The sequence below is a fragment of the Micrasema longulum genome, unplaced genomic scaffold (assembly GCF_059751315.1).
Source record: "Micrasema longulum isolate JH-2025_06_02 unplaced genomic scaffold, ASM5975131v1 h1tg000403l, whole genome shotgun sequence".
NCBI classification, from domain to species: Eukaryota; Metazoa; Arthropoda; class Insecta; order Trichoptera; family Brachycentridae; genus Micrasema; species Micrasema longulum.
Genome location: NW_028277603.1, coordinates 869845 through 888806, shown reverse-complemented (window position 1 = coordinate 888806; position 18962 = coordinate 869845). Strand labels below are relative to the sequence as shown.

At 35.9% G+C, this 18962-nt stretch overlaps 1 protein-coding gene and 1 long non-coding RNA gene across 6 annotated transcripts in view; one reads left to right on the top strand and one right to left on the bottom strand.

The window, feature by feature from the left end:
• The window catches only part of Smr (nuclear receptor corepressor smrter), a 426844-nt gene that overhangs the window by 149050 nt on the left and 258832 nt on the right, over positions 1-18962 (top strand). The gene's annotated exons all lie outside the window — the stretch shown is intronic.
• Positions 451-2490, bottom strand: LOC148281857 (uncharacterized). The gene is made up of 2 exons (XR_015822254.1): positions 1565-2490; positions 451-1319 (listed from the first exon to the last, which is right to left on the bottom strand). It is a non-coding gene; the product is annotated as an uncharacterized LOC148281857 (long non-coding RNA).

The window sequence follows — 18962 nt, the reverse complement described above, 5'->3', positions numbered from 1 at the left end:
TGTAAACATTGTATAATTATGTATTATTTTTTAATTCAAAACGCTAACGTTCCATCTATTTTAAAATGCTGAAAATTTAGAGCATTTTAAAGTAGTAAACGAGTTAGATATTTGCCACAGTAATTATTGAATTCAGGAATTACACATTTTCGAAAATAAATCTAGATTTATTCAAAATAAAAACACATTTTAAACTTGTAAAATGTTTATGAATGTTTTCTCATTGTTTGTTTCAGGTAAGCATTTCGCCATCTTTAATCTGCGACTAAAACCCGATCGATGTGTTATTTTTCGAAGCCCGCGTTGACTACAGAAAATAACACAACACTACGTAAGTGCTTTTAAATTGTAATACATAATTCCTTTTGTTATCTGAAAAGGAACATTTATTTGACTGAGGCATTTAATATTACAATGAATACTGGGCCCCGATTAGATTGGGAAGTTAACATTTATCTTCAATTTTATCTACAAAGTAAAATTAAGGTTTCTGTACGAAAAGCAGAATATACATGCAATTTTTTCTTCTAAACATGTTCAATTATAGGTTACCGACGAAGATACTTTAAATGTTAATGCAAATATACTCATTTTGATTAGTTACATAAAATTCATTCTCATATAAGGGATATGAGTTTATTTTACAAAAAAAATATTTTGAATCTTGAAATAGGGCACACATAAACGTAATATTATGTGTGCTCTAATAATAACAATGTGCATATATTTCATTTATAAGAACTGGTAAAGGAAGAATAAAAGCCGAGTGAACGCGGTTGTAATGCGATCTCTTAGACGAATGTGTGGGAAATCAATGTATAACAGGGTTAAGAATGATGAAATCAGGCGAGAGTGTAAATCTGAGTCAAATATAATTGATAAGATTAAGAAAGAGTATCTGATATGGTTTGGTCATGTTGAACGAATGGACGACGAAATAATGGAAAAAAAGTATATATAGCTAAAATGAACGGTAAAGTGAGACGAGGACGACGAAAAAAGACGTGGCATGATCAGAAAAACCAAAATCTTAAGTCTGGTCATGTCAAAAGCAGACAGAACCGAAGAGCATGTATGACAAGATGTTTAAATGGGAAGAAGATAGGAATATATGCCACGATAGACGTGTGTGGCGGTCCATTCTCTCTGCCTACCTTTACGGGGAAACAGCAAGATGATAGTGGTAGTAGAAGTAAATAAGTTTTTAACACATAGTTCTTAACCTTTTGTTTGAATTTTGATATTTTGCACCGGGATAAATTCGTACTGTCCGGGAGCAAAAGGTTAGTTAACTAATTTTGAACAAAGTGGTAGTTAAGCTAGGGTTTCCTAGGACAGCGGTGCCCGTATTTTAACGGCCGTAGTGAACGGTGATGCGGTGGACAGCCGTCGTAACGATGACTGGAGTGTGGTTTCCTAGGAAAACGGTGTTATCAACACCATTTAAGACCGTTTCCCTAGGAAACCACTCTCTAGATGACGTTACGACGGCTTCCCACCGCATCACCGTTCACTACGGCCGTTAAGATACGGGCACCGCTGTCCTAGGAAACCCTAGCTTTACGGCCTTTCTCCGTATGACGGCAATATAAGCGAGTAATTAATATTCCCAGTTTAGCTCGGGGCGCGTCCGGCCCGCCGCGCGCCGGCTGCCGGCCGGCACCGGGCCCCGCCCGCACGTGACCCGCATTCCCGGGGTCGACTCTCGGGACTCGCTCCCGTCATAATACGCGAACACTCCTCGCTGGAATTCGACGGTCAATATTTCGGAGAAACCTATCCTATTTATTGATTGAATCGGCATTCACGCCGCGATACTTCACGATGAATTATTATAAAGTAAAAACGTCGTTATTAGTGTTACACGTTTATTTAATTAAAATACCATGTAATATGCTAACACCTTAGATAAGTAAAATACCCACCCACCAATCCACCTTTAGTTTCTACCATTGATTTATTTGTACAGATTCTATTGTAACGCTGTGAACAATTTTCTGTATGTATATTTGTTTTATACCACCCGCCGATGGGAGGATATGAACGCCATTCAACGGCCGATATGAACATTAATATTTTGATAAAATCGTACCGTAATATTAAAAACTTTTACTACTTTCAATCCCTATTGCCGTCAACTGAAGTGTATATAATCCATTCGTCTGTCACTCTCAATCTATTTTTTCCAATTCTAACGACGATAGGGTATGTTAGTTCATTAGCTTGTTTGTAAACAGGAAGAAACAAGTCCGATCAGGAGAACCTGAAGCGTCACCACCCCTCCACCGGCCAAAGAAATTATTTATTTATTCATTTACTTATAGGTTGTTTATTACACATTATTTGAGAGATAAATCCCAACTCCATGGGACTAAAAGTCCTGTGATAAATTGGGACGAGCAATTAGTTGACACAGACATATGAGTATATCGTCACAAATATTTGATATGATCAGAAACATAAAAATAATAAAATAAAATAACAAAATACATGGCACATCAATGTGGTAAAACAGTAAACTAAAACATTTGGAAAATCATCAAGGAGTTTCCCACTCAAATCCCTCCCACTAAGGAAAATCTAGTCCTTAATACGCTCTTCCAAAATATTGAACACTCTCGTTGCGATAAAGGAGAGATGTCTCTGACCAAAAGTCGTACGGGATTTAAATTTGTGCTCTGGGAAAACCTTGTACGAACATTTTGCTGTTTGACCGGAAGTGTTTAAGTGCTTCTTTCAGGTAAAGTTGTCTCATATCCCTCACCTGCATGTATCGGAACAACGGTTCTGACGGGTATGTTGGAGGGCGCCGGCGATTTCTGTAAATTACGAGAGGCTTTAAGATGGATGCCGTACAATCCCCCCCCCCTGCCAACTATTCCATAGGTTGCAGTGGATCGAAACAGCAATCAAATTCAAACCTACGAACGAATACACGCAATCCATTTTCCCCTTTTATCCTGTAATTAAGTCTAGTTTCAAGTTACGCCATTTTGTTGCAATTCCACCAATCTTCAATCGAGCGTCCTCGCCACTCTCAAATTTCGATCGACACTCGACGTGGAGGAATCCGAAGAGTACTCAATATCTTCACAAGTCATCTGCCTCGTACCGGAGTGATTGTCCCGGACTCTAGACTCGAGCGCGAGTGTTGACATGGGACTTGTTGACTCTCCGATTCTGGGAACCGAACACTTCGCGCTACACTCGAATATTTTCAGTGTTGTTTGCCGATAGCCAACATCGCGAGCAATGTCAATCCGGCATCGAGAACCGGTCCGGGATCGAATGGCGCTGTAACTATCGTCGTAACTACGCGCACTTCAGCTATGTAACAATGGCTGAAACGGCAATGGTGTTTGTCAGGATTCTCACCAGTATCCGGTGCATCTTACTTGTCCTTGTCTCAATTATACGTGTCGTCAATTACTCGCAATATTTAAGGAATATGCACTTGTATAGCTTTCAAACCAAAATCGGCTGTTGATTTTTAAAATATAACATTTTAACGACGAAATCAGGCGAGAATGCTTATCTGCGACGGGTGTAAGTGATAGAAATAAGAAAGGTCACTGAGATGGTTTGGTCGTGTAAAACGGATGGATAACGAAAGGATGGTAAAACAGGTAGCGGAATGAATGGTAGCGTTGGACGGGGACGACCAAGAAAGACGTGGCATGATCAGATAAACCAAATCTCAAGTCTGATCATGTCAGCATCAGACACAACCGGAGGGCATGTATGATAAGATGTGGCGGACTATGCCTACGGGGGGAATTGCGTGATTGTAGTAGTAGTGTAAATTAAATTAACAGGGTCTAGATTTTCAACCACCCATGCGCTCTGTAAGCCGCATGACATGTTGTAATCGAATTCCATGCGTAAACGATTATTTATCAATGAAAAACAAAACGAGGGCTAGATTTCTAAACTTCCGTGCGCTCAGTAGCTGCAAGATGTTCTGTAATCTAGCTCCTGTGAAATAATAAAAAATTAAAATACATAATTGGAAATGAGAATCTATAATCCCAACTAGGATGTTTATTGCACAGCGCCCTTGAGGTGGATTTTCATAAAAATGGCGCTGTATAAATTATCCTGAATAAATTAATATGTCGGTCGCTATACATATGTATAATAAGGAAAGAAAAAACGTTGTTTTTATTATCTCTGGAAAATGTTGGCCTTTCCCAATTCAATAAACTGGCCGATGAACTAAACAACGGAAAGTGGAATAGCAAATCTAAAAAAATATTACTAGAACCTTTTTGATAGTAATAGTTATTAATACAATTTCTATAAATAGTGCATAATATTATTTTATTTTATTTTTATTATTATGGATAACATATATAGCGCCATTTTCGTAACGAAATACCCCAAGGGCGCTTTACATAGTGATTCTTTTAAATTTGTAATTTAATTAAAATAATGTGGCTTAAGTTTCTAATATTATGTTTTCTTACAATTTTGGATTGTATTAACTAATATAATATTACGTATTGTCACAAAAATGTTTTCTTTTTATGTACCGTCCCAAAATGAGTTTTTTTTATAACTCCTTTAGTTTAATATCTTGTTTATGTATTATGTTTTATTAGTAATAAAAAATGTTTTTAAAAATAAATAAAAGGATTATTTTCTAAGAATTGCTTTTCACGGTCCGTGTTTTCGTGTTTTGTTAGCAAGTCATTACTGTGGACCTTCACAAGCTTTTTTTTATCCAAACTTCAGTTAACACAAAATTAAAAGCAAATTTTTCAATTTATTGTGCAAATATGAAAAGCAAAAAGTTCTTACAAAATGTTATAATGGAAAACCAATTAACTCGTCTTGGCTTTCTTCTCTTCGTTTCTTATTTGTTTATTTGATCAAGATGCGGAGAAATTCACGATATTGAATTTCGGGTACATTTTAGGTACGAATAAAACGAAGTTATACAAAAATAAAGTTAAGTTAATAAAGTGTGGAAATTTGATCTATTTGCGTTGCAACGAGGAACTTTAGCCCTACGGGGAATTGGAAACCTCAAATGTTTTCTTGCACGCGGTAAAAATTGGAGCATTAAATTATGCGGCAAAGTTTCTTGAAAATGTACGAAAAAAATATTTTAAGAAAAACGAACTGCTTTGAACGACGTCACTAGTTCCTATGAATAAACTAATGATAAAATAGTTGTCGTTGATAGACCAATGAGCAGAACTGATCGAGATTAAGCGGAAGAGAACCTGACGTCACACCTGAGAAGAGAATCTGACGTCACACGCGAAATTATTTCAAAAATACAAAACTTAAAAAAATCGTAGCGCTGATAATTTTATTTTATTTATTTATTTATGTATTTCATAGTTTTAAAATGTACAGAGTTTTTATTGTTTCAGGTCTCGACTAGCTAGGAAATTCCTGTGATTAGGCAGGACCTTCTTTTTTACGTGTGTTTGTTTTATTTTATTAAATGATGCTTAATAGATTCAAAGAATAATAATAACATTTCAAAAAATCAATATAAATATAAATTAGAAAACATGCAGGTAATAATAATAAAAATTGAATCGTAAATATAAATCAGAAAATATACCATTAATAGTTAAGAAATGAGACATAATTAATATAAATTATAAAATTTAGCATGAGTAATCAAGAAATTAAACATAAATATAAATTAGAAAACATACTGATAATAATAAAAATTGAAGCATAAATTTGAAAATATACCGATAATAATAAAAAATTGAATAACAAATACAAATAAGATAATATATTATAATACGTATATAAAACAAAAATTTGGCTTAATTTGATAGGCAAATAATAAAAATTATAAAAAAAACATTGATCTTCCTCATTACCACGAGTTGACTTAAATATTGTATGTTCCAATCGTATTTTTTTATAACCGGGACAAACACACAGTTTATAGTGACAATCAGGAACGACCCGTGCCTGTGAACTTACCCTGACTCGCTAGCAAATACGTGTCAAGTCGGGGCACTTACAATGCATTCATAACTTCATAAACATACACATGCATGTACATATTATAATTTATACATACATATTAAGTTTAGGCATATCATAAACATATTACATTTCGTCTGTCTGAAATAAGACGCGGAATAAGTCTTCCGATTTTTTTACTTCTCTATTTTCACGAGCGGTAGTTGTATTTCGAACCTGTAGATAGCAGATACGAGGATTATGGCTGAACACTTCTCGGGTCAAATATAATATTCTATTGTACTCGGCTGATAACGTGCTAGCTGTGAAAGTACTCCCTCCGCAAACGCGCGAACCGTATTCAAGACCGACGGTCTTCCTATTCATTTCGCTCACACTGAAAGAACATTTTGTTTTTCGATTAACGAGTTACTTTTTATAGGGTCATCTTCATTAACCGCGAGTTTTATTCAATTTAAGCTTTCATTGCCTCTTTCACTGCGTGTTTGGCGAGTTGTGTGGAAGGTTCAAGTCGGATATTGTCATTTTTCCTCATGATATCATATTATTGCGATTAGTTAACTTGAATTATTATGAATTTATTTATTACAACAACAACAACAAACCATCACGCCGTTTCCCCGTAGGGGTAGGCAGAGAGGATAGAACGCCATAACACTCTATCTTGGCATACAGACCTCGCTTCCTCTACATTCATACATCTTCTTATGCACGCACGCCGATTATTCCTACTTTTGACATGTCCATCTTCAAGCATTTGATGGACTTGATCGTGCCATGTCTTTCTCGGTCTTCCTCGTTTTCTGCATCCATCAACATTTGCATCGTAGATCCTTTTAGTCGTTCTTTCGCTGTCCATTCGCTCTACATGTCCAAACTATTAATTATATATAATGAAAATAAAACTTTGTTATTAGTTTTACACGACGTCGATGGGAGGAGTGCTCTCCCGAAACTGTAGTAGTGTTCTTGTAAAAGAATAAAAATTGTGTAACACTAGTAACAAAGATTTATTTTCAAAATAATTTATAATGAAGTGTTACGAAGTGAATGTCGATTCAATTAACAATATTTTGTTTACTTGTTTTAAATTCAGTCACGAAAGTCTCATTTCTACTGTGGTATTTTTTTTATAAATTCAATAACGTAAATTTAGATCATCATTATTTTGAAAAATCAGTTAACTCCGACGCCCTTAATACAAGTCACCAAAATATGAATTTCATAATCAGGGTACTACTTCAATTATATAAATTCACTGCAAGAGGATTGTTAGTACTGCGTTTGACAATTACAAACGAGAGGCCTCGTTACTTCCATTGATGGGAAAGGACAGAACTTGTTTTCACAAGGAGTCGGCTGCCTTTTCGATCCCGCCTTCCCGGAATTCGGAACGTGCTGCGTCGTTATGCAATCGGATAAAGTCCGTGACTCATGTCCGCCATTTGCATATAATAGCCGACGCCGGCTGTGACTGACGTCCGATCGGATTCACATCAGCTCGAAACAATGGGAATGTATAATCAGGTGGACGGCACTGCGGGTCGATTGCGACTGTTGCGCGTGTCTTCGTTCTCCATTGAATCGTATTCCGAAGAAGACAAGTATCGATGTGTCTCCGTTCCACCTGCCCCGCTGCTAGCATAATGCACTGGGAATTGGGTCGCCTCTGCTATATAGAGCTATATAGTGGGTACCCGTTGGTGGAAAACTTCCCGGCTTTTGTGTTTTCTTCTGCCCTGAATCCGGACCCATTCAAAATGCAGCCATCTTCCCCTTCATTACTTCCATTTTATGTCTAACCGATCCTTTCAATTTCCCCTTTTGTTCGGCTCTCATTTTAAACTGGCGTTGCAGCGTTTCGTCGTTCGGAGCCACGTGGAAATTTACTGAATCTATCACGCTTATCTGTGGATATTACACATTTCGATGACACACTTTGAATGGAATACAAGCAATCAAAAAATTTCAGTTTTTACTGTGAAAAAATGTACGTATTCGTCGCGTTGAAAAAAGCTTTCCGAAGAAGAGCAGTATCGCTCTCCCTAAATTCAATAATAAATACGGGGAAAGAACACAAGAGTACAATCTAACAAAAATGTATAATATGCTCCCATTAAATATAAAAAAAACAAAAAAACTTATCTGGCTCAAAAGAAATTCCGCCTAGATAATGCTATACACGGTGTTCATTAAACCCTTTACATCTGAAACCACGATGATCAGTATGAGCAAGAAGATATATTGGCACATTAAAATATTTATTTGGAACGAATAAAATTTTTAAAAATCAAAAAAAGCAAGCTAATGGTTGCCTACTTCTGAAGGGGAGAATCGAGGGGGTAAATAAATCAAATGTGTCGGTTTTTGAAAGAAATTAAAGTATAACTAAATGTAAAATCACCGTGAATGGGGTTATACTAAAACAGGTAGAGTTCACAGTGGAGTCCCTATCCCGACCCTGATGTGTAGGAGCGAAGTATGTACTTGGAAAAACAGAAATGAAAATAGGCCGAATGCTGTCGAAATCCGATCTCTCAGGCGAATGTTTGGTAAAACTATGTACGATAGATGCACAAATGTCAAGATCCGTACATTATGTAAGGTTGAGATAAGCATTATCGACAAAATCAAGAAAGGAGCTCTGCGTTGGTTCGGACATGTAGAGCGAATGGACAGCGAAAGAACGACTAAAAATATTTACCATGCAAATTTTGATGGATGCAGAAACAGAGGAAGACCGAGAAAGACTTGGCTTGATTAAATCCAACAAATACTTGAAGATGGACTTGTAAGACGTCGGAATAATCGGCGCGCGTACATGAGAAGAGAATGTGGAGGAAGCGAGATCTTTGTAAATGCCCCTTGGGCGTATTGTAAAATTAAATATATAAAAAAATAAATATGCAAAGATATAGCGATGTGGCGTTCTATCATCTCCTTTGCCTACCCTTACGCAGAAACGGCGTGATGGTTTGTTTTGAAAATATAAATACAGTCAGAAAATAGCTAAAAAAAGCACGAATGCTCAATTTTTTTATTTTTTTTAAAAGAAATATTTGCGTTTTTATAATTTACACAAATATTTCAATTTTGATGGCCATTTTTAACGAGTTGTAAATAACTCACTATTAGAAATTGGAAATTAAGTTAGGGTAGAGTGGGGTTTGAACCTCGTGAGTCCGCAACACTAGCTCCATTGAATGAAATACTAAAGTCGACGCTATGTTTTGGTCACTATATTTGTCGGTCCGCGAGCATTGTTCACTATGAAGATCTATCTAATTACAGTCCGTGTCTCTAGTCTCTAGTCTCTAGCCTCCATTGCGGCATAATGATCGGTGCGACGGAGGTGTAGCTGCCGCAACCAACCTACGACCGGGTCACCTGTCTTCGCTTATTGTCCCTTTCATTGCTGACCGAAGGCCGTCGGTACATTTTCTCTCCGCCGCGCGCCGGCTGTCGACCCAAATCGTGTTATAATAGCGGCGAGCGGAAAGTGGAGTCGCCGAAGAGGCGGTATGATAATATGTACTATAATAATGTACGCGGCAGTGGTGTCGTGGTGTCGTGGTGTGGCGTGCACGCTCCTGCCCTGCACTCCACCCTGCACTCGACAGCCCCCGCTGCAGTCTCATCGCTCGACTATTATAGTCGAGGGTCTAGTCTAGTGCCAGTGTGCGGGCTAGAGTGGGGTTCGAACCTCGAACCTCAGTTCCGCGAGTCGCCGTCCATTTAAAAATGGGTTTTATTTTATTGTATTTGAAAGCCCGACGGACAATTATTAAATCGTAATATTCAAATTATAAGTAGGTAAATTTCATCAAGTCCCAGTCCGGGATCTGGTGGAGGATCTGGCGGTCTCGCGACGCTGGCGAAGTTTGCTTGTTGAATTTTGTTGTTAGATGTCCGTTTGGTACTTATGATTCAATTTTTTTTCCAGCACTCGCACGTAGAATTATCATTACGCTGACTGCGTATGGAAATGGGAAGTGGGACGGATATAGATCGGTATAAATATGGTTGTGAGCTGGTCCAACACTGCTAAAGGTGCTCGCAGTATTTGCGCAGTGTACGGTGAAGATGTAATTAACTATTTACTTTAGTATAAAGTTTATATTTGAAGCACTAACTTTGTGGTTATTCATTATAATAAAATAAATAAAACAACTTTGTTTTTAACCACTAATTTTTATTTTTCACCGACCGGTTTCAAAGCAAACAAGCTTCTTTGTCAAGGATTACGTAACTAATGAATTGATTCCTTTTTATTTTATTTCTATCATGTTCACTAAATACTACACGTGGACCCAATAATCAAGTGTTTTTATCCTTACACGGGTGGTAATCTGATATTTATTTTCGAATTAAGCCAGGAGAGGACCAAAAGAAATATTGTTTATTTGGTTATTAATTATTGTTTTCTTATTATGAATCGCTTTTTTAATTTCTAAGATTTCTAAGTTGTCTAATTTTAATATTTTATTTTCAACATGAAGTACTTTTAATCCAGTGTCTTTATTGAAGTTATGATTATTTTCTATCGGATGATTTGCGAATTCGGAAAAAATATTGTTATTTAAGCATCTTAAGTGTTCTTTTACTCTAATATTAAAGTTTCTTTTAGTTTTTCCAATGTAGATTGAATTTACTAATTTGATGTAAAATAATGAAGGAGAATTCGCAATTTTTTGTTGCGTCTTCTAGTCCTCTTCATTTGGAAAAAAACGAACACGACTGATGTTAACACCTAATGCTTCATTTATTTAGTCGATCCACTTTTACAAGTATCAATCTGTTCACCGCTGACTCCCACTTTATATCGCATTGCGGCGAGATTCACGCAAAACCACGACATGGAATCATTCCAATGAACTGATGATCTCCGTGTTCTCGGTAATGAATGTTTATCACAATAAATACAGAGCAATAAGTCGGAAACTCTATTGACTAGCTCGCTCATTGTGCGCCGAATGGCCGATAGCACAATGGCACTCGTACAATGATGGCCGGAGAAGAACCACACGTCATGTCATGCGCCAGTTTCAATTTGCAACGTTGCAATTCATTTTCAACTCTGAATGATCATTTGATGTATTCTTAATGACAGCTGGTTGTGCATGCGGTTATTAGCGTTTATAGTGATAATTATAATAAATATTTTTCGTATTTTTATATATATTTCAGTATTGTTATTATATGTAGTTAACAATTTTGATAGAAATTTTTTGATCAATAATATTTTTTGTTTTGGTTTGGCTTTGTAAAACTACAAACTTGTTGAATCGAACCCTGAACCTGACATGGCAGGCACACGCGCTAACCACCAGATCACGAAGCGGCCCATTTCTGCACACGATTTCCTTTTTCAGAATTTTAACCTGGGAGTGACCATTTGTCGTTTTCACACGGTTGCGGTCGTACGAACCCACACGAAACGATAAAGTTAGGATGGATGGATTTTTATTATATTGTTTTTCACTCTATTTATTTAGTAGCTACTCTCAGATAAAAATCGAGTAAAAATTTGTCAGTCTCGTGATCTTTAGCGCGTTTCCCCGTCTTCCTAGCAGGAAACAGTCGGCTATCGCCGATATATTTTTTTGTGTCATTTCAGACCGAACACCTTCATAAAATGGTTAATCAGTAAAAAAGGTCAACACGTCTTTCAAATTTTTCTACACAACTTTCAAACTTTTCGCTTTCCTTAATTTATATTACTCACTCTGAACTTACCGGGATCAAATTACGGAGAACAGTAAGAACCCGGAATTAGCAAATGAAGTCTAATATTGGAAGAATTCTTTCAAAAAATGGACCCGTTGAATCCGTGTCACCGTTGTGGACAGTGACAGGGCCTGCAATGATAAGAAGAATTGTAATATCGTCAGGTTTCCAGGTCAAGTTAGTAACTACAAATTTTCTCAAAATTAGATGTCTTCATAAATGACATAAAATAATCTTTATTTAAAAAGTAAATAATAATATTTCATATTTTATGAATACAAAATAGGAATATTTTATAATATTCAACTTGCAATTTTATTTAAATTGTTGGTTTGGGATGAGCATTTAACTTCAAAAGTGCAATATAACTCACAACTTATAAAATGTACCAACTTGTGCCAGAAACCTGATAAAATAAAAATAGCCCATCCTTTGTAATTTTACCGTGCTGTGTAGATTTTTACGTTCGTCTAAAATAGGCCATATATTTGAGAACACTCGAGTGTTTCTGGTTCCATTTCGCAAACAACTGTATTCTTCATTCTGCCGGAGATGGCGAATTTCGTGCACAAATATAACGTCTCAATAATTGAGATTCGTTTTAATTTAATTTCCAATTTTCCAAGTGTAATGCGGGCGATCCAGTTGGCGGTGCAGTAGGAGCGGACATTTCGGTCTCGACGGGCGTATAATAATATCCGTTCTGGCCAAATGGCAAATATTCCAAATCATAACTTGGACACGGTTCAAACCGATTCTCGTACAACATGCATTTTTGGATCGGCTCCAAATCCAAGAAAAAATGAAACAATAATCTTCTTTGACTGATGGTTCGGCGTGCGACCGAAGTATTTTTGGCCGCCTTCGAATAGAATACAGTGCGGGTTGACTGATCTCTGATTATAAATCATTTGAAATACTACCAAAGACATGGAAATATCATTCTTACTAACTATACAAAGCATCCATTGGATCCCTACCCGTCCAAACTGATATTCCGATTAAAACATGTGAAATGAATTGTATTTTCAAAATCAATATGGATATTGTGGAGAAATATTTTCGGACATAATTTTTAAAACGTAATTGTTAAAAAATATGTCATTACAAAAACGCGACATGTTTAACTTTGACAATTGTCACGTCGAGAGATTCGTGACCGTGTTCTATTTAAATTTAAACGGTCACAAACAAAGTTCAAAATTAAACCAAATCGTAACGTATTGGGGCCGTGGCCAATACAATGGACAGTTTTCGCGGGAATTAAAAATGATTTTTATGCTTCTATTAGGTACCAAAGATTTTTTTTTACTCTGCAGTATTTCATAGACCCTAATTAATTTAAAATTGAAAAAAAAGGGTGATAATATATCCATAGAGTTTACTTGGATTTTGTCGATAATGCATACAGCGCGGATTTCGTCATTTGCAAAAAAGTTTCACCACGCTTTCGTTCAGGACATCGCATTTATACCCCTCATTTAATGAAGTTAATTTCGTTCTATGTACCGCCTAGGTTGAACGAAACAACTGCTATATTTTATTGTAGAAATTCTCGAACGATAGCTTAATATAATTCACCTATTAATAGATCACAAAACACTGGCAATGAATACGCCTCATATTTTGATATATTTTATTCATCTCTGCCTTACATAAAAAACAATTTTTCCAATATATTCTTGTCAAAAAGAGAAAATCAGCTTCAATAGATCGGATTAGAATAGTTTTGTTTAATGTAGTTAGTTATTTTATTGGTGATTATTTAGTATTAAACCTGTAGGTTTTTGTCTATAATATGTGTAAACATACATTAATATCTCATATTGTATTATTATTTTTATGATATGTACGGAAATGGCAGAAATACCGTGACAACATTTTTTGACAATCAATGCTAATGGGGAGAAATTTTAGTTTTAAAAACATTTTTTAATCGTCTGAGATATCGCATTACGACACAATTCAGCCTAATCATCCTTGTTTTTCAAATTCAAAAACATTCTTTGCTTTCATGTACCATGACTTTATTGTGAACTGCTAATTTCGTTTGTGTATTGTCTGTTCTGTAATTTTATATCACGTGTACTGCAAAATTAGCACGTGAAGGGTCGGTAACCCTACTTGTTGTCAGGGACCATACAGGTAAATGGCGCAAATCTGTAAGTCCAGGTTTGCGTCGTTTGTGATTACGTCGTCCCAATTAAAAGTTTAACGTGTAATGGGGATGTCCGTGCTACGGGAAATCGGATATAAAAAATGATTCATACGATGTAAAAGTTAGAGAATTTAATTGTATGGCTGAGTTTCCCAATCACCAATAAAAAAATCAATCACATCAACTTTGAAACGTCACAAATACACGTAAACATGTGTTAACAATAATAAATTCGGATTTCCGGTTTCCGGGTAGCCATGTTTTTCAACGTTGAACGTGTTTTGGCAGGTACGGGGTTCTACTTTTAAATGTTAGGAAAACTCACCGAACTCGCGATTTCGCGGGCCGGGCGTCGTAATTTTAAAATGTCAAAACGTTAAAATATCATAGCGATGATAATACGATACATAAAAATATGAATAGTTTTTTTTTTTTGGCTTCGTTGTTGGTCTATTAACAATTTAAAAATATATAATAAAACCACTGAACCTCCTCATTACAACTCGGTTACCATCTCCCTTCGCTTGCCCTAATCACGAACGGCCTGATGTCAGCACCGGCCGTGTGCGCAGTACGTATTTAATTCCTAATGCAGTTTTAATGTGCCGCCATTGTAGACCACTATGTGAATGCCCTCAAGTTTCGCCAGAAATTTTCTGAATAAAATAAATAACTTCCTTTTTTGTCGAGCGGACAGTCGTTAGCGTTAAACTTGCTCGATTTTTTATACCACCAATCGCTGTCCTTTATTTGCATTGGACTATTTGTAAAACTTCTAGTGACCGCCCGAAACGAGATTTTCAGCCGAAACTGAATTTAGCCTGCTGTTCTAGTTTCGACCGTGTTAAACCTTGTAAGTTCATTTGAATAAAAATCGAAGAAAATACACAATAAAATTAAATGCACATGGTTCTTTACGTATAGGAACTTCTTATTAACTATGAAGGAATTACAAAAATATAAATATGAAAGATCTTATAACTACAAACTAGTCAACAAATCCTAAAATCAGCCAAGTTTTTATTTTTTTACTATACAATGGCAATACAATAACTAATTATTTGAATAGACAACAATCCAAAATCTCTAATTCTGCTAATTTTCGTACAGCCGTACAGTACAGCCGAACGTTATTCGACCGCAGATATCGGCCGAGCCTTTGTTTGAAGTTTCGGACAATTTTTGGACGAAACCGAAACCGCGGCCGAAACTCGTTTTACTGACCGAGCTGGCCGAAACCAAAACTTAGGTCGGTCACTAAAAAAATTAGTATATTTCCATACCACTAATAATCATCATTCCTTTATCCTCATCAATAGTGCATACGACTTATTCATAATCCGATTGCAGCGTATCTCGACTATTTGTTACATTGAATTCATAATTTTGATATACAAGATGTTCTTTAAACCCTGTCACATCCGAAACCACGATGATCAGTATGGGCAAGAAGACATATTAGCATATTAAAAAAAAAAATTAGAACAAAGAATTTTTTTAATGAAATATTAAAAAAAACAAATGGTTTCTTACTTCTGCAGGGGAAAAGTGAGAGGAGCGCGGTGCAGTATCAGACTTCTCCCTTACCCCTCCTCGTTTCACCCCTGCAGAAGTAAACAACCATTTGCTTTTTTTTATATTTTACTTTTTAAAATTTTGTTCGTTCTAAAAAAATATTTTAATGTGCCAATATGTCTTCTTGCTCATACTGATCATCGTGGTTTCGGATGTGACAGGGTTTAACGAACACCCTGTATAATTGATATTTTCACATCACAATGGAGTTTATCCGAGACAAGAAAAATCTATGTTCGATCCGACTTAGACTTATCAGTCCTAAGGCTTGGAGTAATAATCTAATATAATCGTCCATACGGAGAAAAATCATTCTATGATTATTGACCACGAAGTTAGCTACAGATCACAGCGATACAACAGGCCGTAGGTACTCGGGTTAAAAATTTCAAGGACAAACCGAAACCGTCCATTACACGTTTTTTGTTAAACTAAAAACCAAACCAAATATTTGAAACGCTTTTGTTCTATGCGATAGAACTTAAGGGCTTCTCTAGAATATTATTACTCTGTGGTCTCAAGACTATGAAATATGGCAGCAATGAACACATTTAAAAATAAATATTTCATGTCAACCTTGTCAAAATCGACCCACTGTGGACAAACACATATTTCAAAAGTAGTGATATTCTCCAGTTACGCAATACCAGTAACCGGGTGCCTCGTTATGTACGCAATCGTAGTCAACCCTTTATAGAACAGCTAGAACAGAGTTGTTAAGTTTTTTGTTTAATAGTTCTTGATTTAAATTCTTACTGATTTTGGTGCGTGCCACACCAGAGTATTGTTACTCCGGTGGGTACTAATAGCGTAGTATATAAAGACAGCACAAGGGCTATAATCTCTCTCTATTTCGTTTTTTCTCGAAGTCTTCGGTCGTCACGGAGCGCACTATGCTTTAAAATAAATTGTAGATATTTTATTTAGTTAAGATCGCCGCCATATTTATTGAATTCGCTACAACCACAGCACACATTTTTCCCAGAGTGGAACACGGGTACACCACAAGATTTAAGCTATTTATTTTTTAACATTTTATATCAATAATGAGTCGTATGTCACAAGAGCTTCGTGATAACGCACACTGGTAGATCAATCTTCCACTCAGCTTTTTCTGTCTTAAATTATTAGTTTATTATCTTAAAGAAGTACATTTTGTATTAGATGCGCGAGTCGCAAATCAACACAAAATATGTGTTACAAAGGGTTGAGGCTCTCCGGAGGCATCCGTATTCCGCGTCTCAGCTCCCAGCCGACCGTATCGCCTGCTTTTAGTGACAATTAGTGAGATTTCTTACTAAGTCTAACAACAAATACATGCTCAGAATTTTATTCTTTTGTTCATTTACAATTTATTTACACTCTATTTTTTTAAAATTTTATTCAGAAAACATACAGTCATACAAAATAAGTATTAAAAACAACAATTTTTTAACATAAAAAGACCAATTAAGTTTTCATAAATTAAAAAGATATAAACATTACATGTGAAAAAAAATAAATAAATAAATAAGAATTTTAAGTGAGAAAAGAATAATTGTTGACATTTGCGTTTTCCATGGAGGTAATAAATTAAAATAAATAAAAATACCGAATGTACACTCCGAGCCATCCACGCACACACATGAACGCACATATAAAACATACACAAACGTATACATTACATGCGGCACATATACATAGCATAAACCACTCAAGATGCACATTCAGCAACTATCCCAAATAATCGACCCCATGAAGAAATTTCCTGTACAAATGCAACGTGCAGTTAAAAATGTCTACATCAATACTGAGTCCGTTATAATTTCTACAGGTACGTCTAATGAATGAATTCGAGGTATAATTGTTTTATGATAAAGTTCCCTCCCCGGGGTGTCCCGTGCCGAGGGAGACATCGTCTTTATATATATATATAATTCTTCTGTACGTGTGATGTCACTGAACTCCTCCTAAGCGGCTTAACCGATTTACGTGCGGTTTTCAGAGAAATGTAGATCTTTGCGTTGCGCGTGTTCGTAGATATTCAATTTTTTCGAATGTGTAATAAAGAAGTTAGGAGCAGAAATGTTTTATTCGTCGATGTACCAGGGTTGCATTCGAGGAGAATGCATGTACAAAAAAAGGAAGAATGATGTTTTTTTGTGACATTATTAACTGATATTTAATGCAATTTTTAAAATCGCATTCATAAATAAAGTGCACCCCGTTTTTTTTTCTCTTTAATAAGCCTTCTACCAAAACATGATAACCTCGGCCAAAAACAAGTTACATTGATTTACAATAAACATAAGGACAACACGAATAACGATATAGACACAAACAATAGACAGGTGAGAAGAGCTGAGTTTTAGATTTGCAAAAAGAATTCTATATTTAAATATGAATTATTTTACGTTTTGGAATTCAACCAAAAACAAGTACCTAAGTACCTACTTAAATTTAATGTTTGAATATTAATATTTTTTAGTTTTGAAAGTCAATCATTAAAAAGTACCTAGGTACCTGCTTATCAATGAAAAGTCGTATTCCAAGGTAATAGCAGGCAAACCAACGTTCGGGCAGGACAACGTCTGTTATGTCCGCTAGTTTTATATAGTTTTGAAAAATGCCTTATTAAACATAATTTTATTATAATATCGAATACATACAAAAAACAATAAAAACACATAAAACTCAAAAATAAAAACACTATAATTAAAAACATCTTTCTACCTATTTGGCCTGATCCACTCGTCAATCCGCGCGCATCCCCCCTCCATTATACATTTCTTAATAGCGATTTTATACTGACATTATTAACTAATTGTCCTTATGGAAGTAGGTTGTACACTTTAATGGAGAAGTGGTGAAAAAGTCTTAAAACAACTGTTTTGAAAACTATAACTCTGTCAAGTTGTAGAATATTAATAGCGAGCAATCCATTCAGACGACAGACACCACGTTGCCGTTGTCGTTGTCGTTGCACGGCGTATGGCGTATAGCGTGTCCAATTATCTATTCCACCTCGGTCTAGACGGAGCTGAATTTAAATAATTTCGCATGCAATGTTTTCGTTCCTGTATCCGATTAGCGTGTCCCGAATCACTTCCGCCACTCGCGTGGGTCTGCCACCCCGCCGTCCCGCTCGCCTATTCCGCTGCTGCAAGACGGCTGACGGAGACTCCACTTCAGTCTGTCGCGGGAGTCAAAAACTAAAAAGCGACCTTCAAACGCACTTTATTTGTGCATAGGATCAATGACGAATAAAAATCATAGACACGTTATTCCTACACAAACTACATCCGAGATGTAACGAATATTGCGTAGCCCTAAAAAAATGGCAAAAAAGAGACACCAAATTATGACTCACTTGCAATTAAAATAGTGGCTCCTCAGAATCGGAAGAAGTCGTGAGAATAGGAATTTAAGAATTGAATGCCGCCTCGAATTAATGTTTATTTTTTATTTTATTATTTTTTCAATTATTATAGTATGTTATTTATCTTTGAATCTAGTTTTTAGAATTAAGATTGTTGCCCGTTTTTTTTTTATATTTAGGTTTTTA